The following is a 6,000-nucleotide window of genomic DNA, read 5'->3' as shown; positions in this document are numbered from 1 at the left end:
AGAGCAGCAATATCCTTTTTGTAATGAAGTGACCAGAACTGATCACAATATTCTAGATGAGGTCTTACTAATTCATTGTAAAGTTTTAACATTACTTCCCTTGATTTAACCCTTAGCGGTCCATTTATTCAGCTTGTCAAGTCCAATTAATTTTCACACGCGCAATTTATTTTAGACGTGCTGTTTAAAAGTATTTTTTTTCACAGTAAACCAGGTTATCTGCATATCAACAGGACACTCAGTACTGCATCTCCAGCCCCACCCCTTGTTCGCTGTATTTTCCAAATACCTCTTAAATAATAGTACATACCGATAAATCATCACTTGATCACTCATTTTATCACCAAACTCCTCAATAATGCGATCCCAGTCGTTATTTTATTACTATATCTAAAAAAAATTCTGCAAATGAGCACTGGATGCGGAAGCAGCTATCTTGTTTGTTTATGTCTGTGTTATCTATGTGGTGTCGGGGCTATCAGTATTCATGAGATACACCCTTTTCTTTCGGCTTCTCTCGGTTCCCATCGGTCTCACTCGGCCATTGAATGGTTTTCTCAGCATTTTCCGGAGAAAAAACGACTGCAGACCTGTTTTTTGCATCTTTTTGATGATGTCGGACAGGGTCCGAATTTGGACCGGAAAGGGAAAATTGTGATGTCGGACCAGATCCGACATAGGACCGCAAAGGGTTAAAATCAACACTTTTCACAATATATCCGAGCATCTTGTTGGCCTTTTTTATAGCTTCCCCACATTATCTAGATGAAGACATTTCTGAGTCAACATAAACTCCTAGGTCTTTTTCATAGATTCCTTCTTTATGATATTTATAATGCAAATTTTTTTGGCCTGCGTGCAGTACCTTACACTTTTCTCGATTAAATGTCATTTGCCATGTGTCTGCCTAGTTCTGAATGCTGTCTAGATCATTTTGAAAGACCATTTCTGCATACTTCTTTAGTTTTGCCTTTTTAACCTGACTTACAATTATATTTGTTTTCTACCGGTATTTGCTTATTTTTGTAATTTCCTGTTTTTTTCAATTGTTTTATGGTTATGGTACACTTAAGAACATTAGAACATAAGAAAGTTTACAAACGAGAGGAGGCCATTCAGCCCATCTTGCTTGTTTGGTTGTTAGTAGCTTATTGATCCCAGAATCTCATCAAGCAGCTTCTTGAAGGATCCCAGGGTGTCAGCTTCAACAACATTATTGGGGAGTTGGTTCCAGACCCTCACAATTCTCTGTGTAAAAAAGTGCCTCCTATTTTCTGTTCTGAATGTCCCTTTATCTAATCTCCATTTGTGACTCCTGGTCCTTGTTTCTTTTTTCAGGTCAAAAAAGTCCCCTGGGTCGAGATTGTCTATACCTTTTAGGATTTTGAATGTTTGAATCAGATCGCCGCGTAGTCTTCTTTGTTCAAGACTGAATAGCACTCTTTCTAGAGCAGCAATATTCTTTTTGTAATGAGGTGACGAGAACTGAACACAATATTCTAGGTGAGGTCTTACTAATGCATTGTAAAGTTTTAACATTACTTCCCTTCATTTAAATTCAACACTTCTCACAATATATCCAAGCATCTTGTTGGCCTTTTTTATAGCTTTCCCACATTGTCTAGATGAAGACATTTCTGAGTCAACATAAAAATTTCATTTGCCATGTGTCTGCCCAGTTCTGAATGCTGTCTAGATCCTTTTGAATTACCTTTGCTGCTGCAACTGTGTTTGCCACTCCTCCTATTTTTGTGTCGTCTGCAAATTTAACAAGTTTGCTTATTATACCAGAATCTAAATCATTAAATGTAGATTAGGAACAGCAGAGGACCTAATACTGATCCCTGTGGTACACCACTGGTTACCTCACTCCATTTTGAGGTTTCTCCTCTCATCAGTACTTTCTGTTTTCTACATGTTAACCACTCCCTAATCCATTTGCATGCATTTCCTTGAATTGCGTTCAGAAGCAGTCATTTGTCATTTCCACCATTTCAATTTCGTCCATCGTGCTCCCCACCGGGTTTTCCCATTTTATATGGGGGAAGTTGAAATCCCCCTGTGACAGGAATGGCTGGTGGTCTGACGTCAGGCAGAAGCAGGAACAAAAATACTGACACCGGGTACGTACTGCAGTTCAAAAAAAAAGGCTTGCGCCGTTTTTATTTAGCAAGCAAAAATAAACTTTGCGCTCACAGAGCAAAATAAAAGGTTAAACAAAAACAAATCACGAACACTAAATCAACAATAAATAATAAATAGACCATACAGGTCAGGCTGGGCAGTCGCTGTCACTGTTCCTGTATGCTATAAATTTAGTTTCGTTTTCACGCTCGCCCTCCTACAACACCCACCCGCTCTCTCCTCTTTAACACCCACCCCGAGCTAGAGAGCTGCAGGCTTTTTATAACAGGTGACCATCTCCTGATTAGCAACAAATTAAATCACCTAATTAATTCGGGAGATGGCCACCTTCTGCACGAGTTTTAATTATTCCTCCTGGCAGAGGACGAGCACCGATCTCGCCTCTGCCAGGACACGTTTTAAAAATAAACAAAACAATAACACGGCGCTACGCCGTCATAAATATAATACAATAAAAATAATACAAAATAAATACACTGCACAGGGGCGGAGGGGGAGACCCTGATCTAAAAATAAACAAAACAATGTACAGGGGTGCTCGCCCTGTTACACCCCCATTAATCTGTTATACAATGTCATTGTATAACAGATTATTTTGCTCGGTGTCTGAGTCTGGCGGTCTATAGCATGCTCCTATTATTATGCCCTTTGAATTTCTGTCCATTATTCTGACCCATATTGATTCTGCATTGTTTTCTTCATCCAGATTTAACACCTGGGCTTCAAGACTATTTCTTATGTATAGTGCTACCCCTCCGCCTCTTCTGTCCTGCCTGTCTTTCCTATACAGTGTGTACCCACTAATATTATATTCGTCTCCATCACTCTCAGACAACCAAGTTTCTGTAACACCTATCACATCGTAGTTACTTGTTAATGCAGTAGCTTCAAGTTCTAACATTTTGTTTCTGAGACTTCTAGCATTAAGATAAATACATTTAATAGTTGTCTTACCTGAGTTGTTGCCCTTGTTTTGATGTAGTCTCCCTTCTGTTTTTTTGTTTTCTCCCCCCTTCCTTTCTAGTTTAAATGCTTCTGGACCTCCTCAAGAATCCTTTCTCCGAGTAGATTGGTTCCCTTTCTGTTTAAGTGCAGTCCGTCCTGCCTATATATATATATATATAGAGTGTCCTTGTTGTAGAATGTGCTCCAATGTTCAAGAAAGGTGAAGCCTTCCTGTGTGCACCACGATTTTAGCCATGGATTTTGATTTTGTATTTCCAGCTGTCCATATGGTCCTTTGCAAGGTGCCGGCAGTATCCCAGAAAATACCACAGTTTTGGCCTTGTCTTTTAATTTACTTCCTAGCTCTCTGAATTTGTTTTGCAGGGATCTTGGCCTGTCTCTTCCAATGTTGTTTGTACCAATGTGGACGACTACTACCGGGTCGTCTCCTGTTTATTCTAGGAGCCTGTCCACATTCTCAGTGATGTGCTTGACAGAGGCTCCTAGAAGGCAGCACACTGTTGTAGTAAGGGGGTCCAAACTGCGAACTGAACTTGCTGTGTTTCTCAATATGGAGTCCCCAACAATCATGACCTCCCTTCTTTTTGCTGCCTGGCCAGCACTGTTTATAGGGTCCTGGATGTTGTTCCTTTCATTCTCTTGATGTTGGTTTTGATCATCTAAATTTTGAAGTGGCTCAAATTTGTTGGATGTTTGGATTTCTGGTGGTTGTGTTTGATGAAGTTTATTTTTTTCCCTGCTTCTGCCTATCTGAACCCAGCTGTTTTGACTCTCTTCTGTCTCCATGGTGGCTGTCAGTCTGCTAGGGGTGCAGACTTCCATGAATTGTAGGTGTGCCAGCTCCTCAAGCTCCTTGTCACCTGGATATCCATCCACGTGACAAAGGCTAACTCGAGATAAACTAATATTAATACTTGTTTTTTATTATTAGTACACAGACGTGTTTGTAATGTGTAAAGTAAAATGGTAGCCCTACGTTTGTTTATTATTGATTGATGGCACTCTGGTGAGTTTGTGGAACTTCCTTCGAATTTGAAAGTGTACAAATTAATGCTTCCTGTAAAAACTAACTGCTATTCAATGGTACTGTTTGCGTATCTTATAATGTGACGTGGGGGGTGCTCAATTTTAGCCTTTTATTTTAATTGCAGAATAACTCTGATATAAATCATACGAATCAATCAATCATTCATTTTTTTTAATCAAGTAAAACCCTTGAAAACAAATTCTCATTTGCAATAAAGCCTGTTACCAGACTGTGCCTTTTAGAAAGTGCTACGTTTGTAGCCCAAAGTAATAATGAAATGTACGTCATATGACAGATATTGATGCGTGTTATTGTTACAATGTTTAGCAACAGTGATGTAAACACTAAGGGTTGTGTATCATATAGTTTAGTATTTTGCTTAAAAATATCGTAACCTTAGAAGGTGAAATTGGAAGTCACCTTGGATAAGGGTGTCTGCTAAGAAATAAATGATAACTAGAGTTGCTAGCAAGTATAAAGGCTTCCATCCAAACAGTTATCGTGAAATTTAAGCGCATTGTTTATTATAGATGAAACGTTATTATCACAACTGTGTTAACTGTCAATTTTGGCACAAATATGAGAAGACTTTTAAAAATTGCCCCAAATTTTCATTAAATCCAAGATGGCTGCCACACCATGTGACCAAAGGCCGCCATATTGACCATGGCACAACATCCCATAGTCCACTACATCCGTGTCAAGTTTCGTGCATTTTGGTGCAGCCAATAAGAAGTTATAGGCAGTTTTATAGCCAGTTGCGTATGTTGATGATGTCATGCATCACCGTTTGACCTTTAGGAGAGGACAGAGGTACATATGACTTCCTACACGTGTTCCATTATAACTATGACCCTGGTGGCACGCCCTAGGAGTTAAAATTTCAACCTAAATTCCAATATGGCCGCCGCGCCGTGTGAGCAATCTGTTTCAATCTTCAGCAGTTATTACTTTCCAATGGTCTGTGCAATCGTGTTGACATTGAAGAGCATAAGTGCAATGGTGTTCTTGTTATGGGTTGCAAAAGTTTTTTTTACAATTATCAATATAGCCGCCAAACCATGTGATCAACAGTACTTCACGTGAGTCTCTGTGGTCGTATAAAGTTTCATGACTGTAGTGTATTGCACCTTGGATTTATGCAGGAATGTATGAAAATAGAGCCGTCGTGAAACGGTTATTCGCGCGCAGCGGCCATGTTTTGTAATGAAAAAGCGTGGATTTACAAACAGTAGAATGGACCTGGTCATGAACATGCGTGCCAATTTAGGTGTCGATTGACGATGCGGTTTAAGACAAGAAGATTGTTGAATATTTGGCGCCAATCCAGCGTAGCGGGCAAAGTAATTGTTCAATCGACCTTGATTGAACATATGTTTTTATACACCATTGCTGCACTATCTGCTGCCATTGTCACAGTTCCACCTTAAGTTGTTTTTAACAGCAAGAGTTTTGAAAAATTCCCAAAATTTCCACGAGATCCAAGATGGCGGTCGAACCATGTGACTTTTTCATTCGGGGACGCCAGTCTGGTTGTCCAGCCATAGGCATCTACTTACGTATGAGTTTACATAACTCTGCGATGATGTTTGGGAATAATAATAATAATAATAATAATAATAATAATAAACACAGCAATAACAATAGGCTTCCCCAGCCTTTGGCTTGGAAGCCTAATAATAATGTTACTTCCATTTTCCTTTCCCATAGCCAGAGGTGGTCTATTACCATAGAAAATGTGTTCTAATTTAAATGAACCACCATTTAAGAAAAAAAAAAACGCGCTAATACACAACATCACCACACAGAGGACATTTAAAAAAAAAAGAAAAAATTGGCCCCCATATTTAGACATGTTATTA

Source organism: Acipenser ruthenus, chromosome 46 (genome assembly GCF_902713425.1).
Source record: "Acipenser ruthenus chromosome 46, fAciRut3.2 maternal haplotype, whole genome shotgun sequence".
NCBI classification, from domain to species: domain Eukaryota; kingdom Metazoa; phylum Chordata; class Actinopteri; order Acipenseriformes; family Acipenseridae; genus Acipenser; species Acipenser ruthenus.
Note: the sequence above shows the minus strand (reverse complement) of the source record.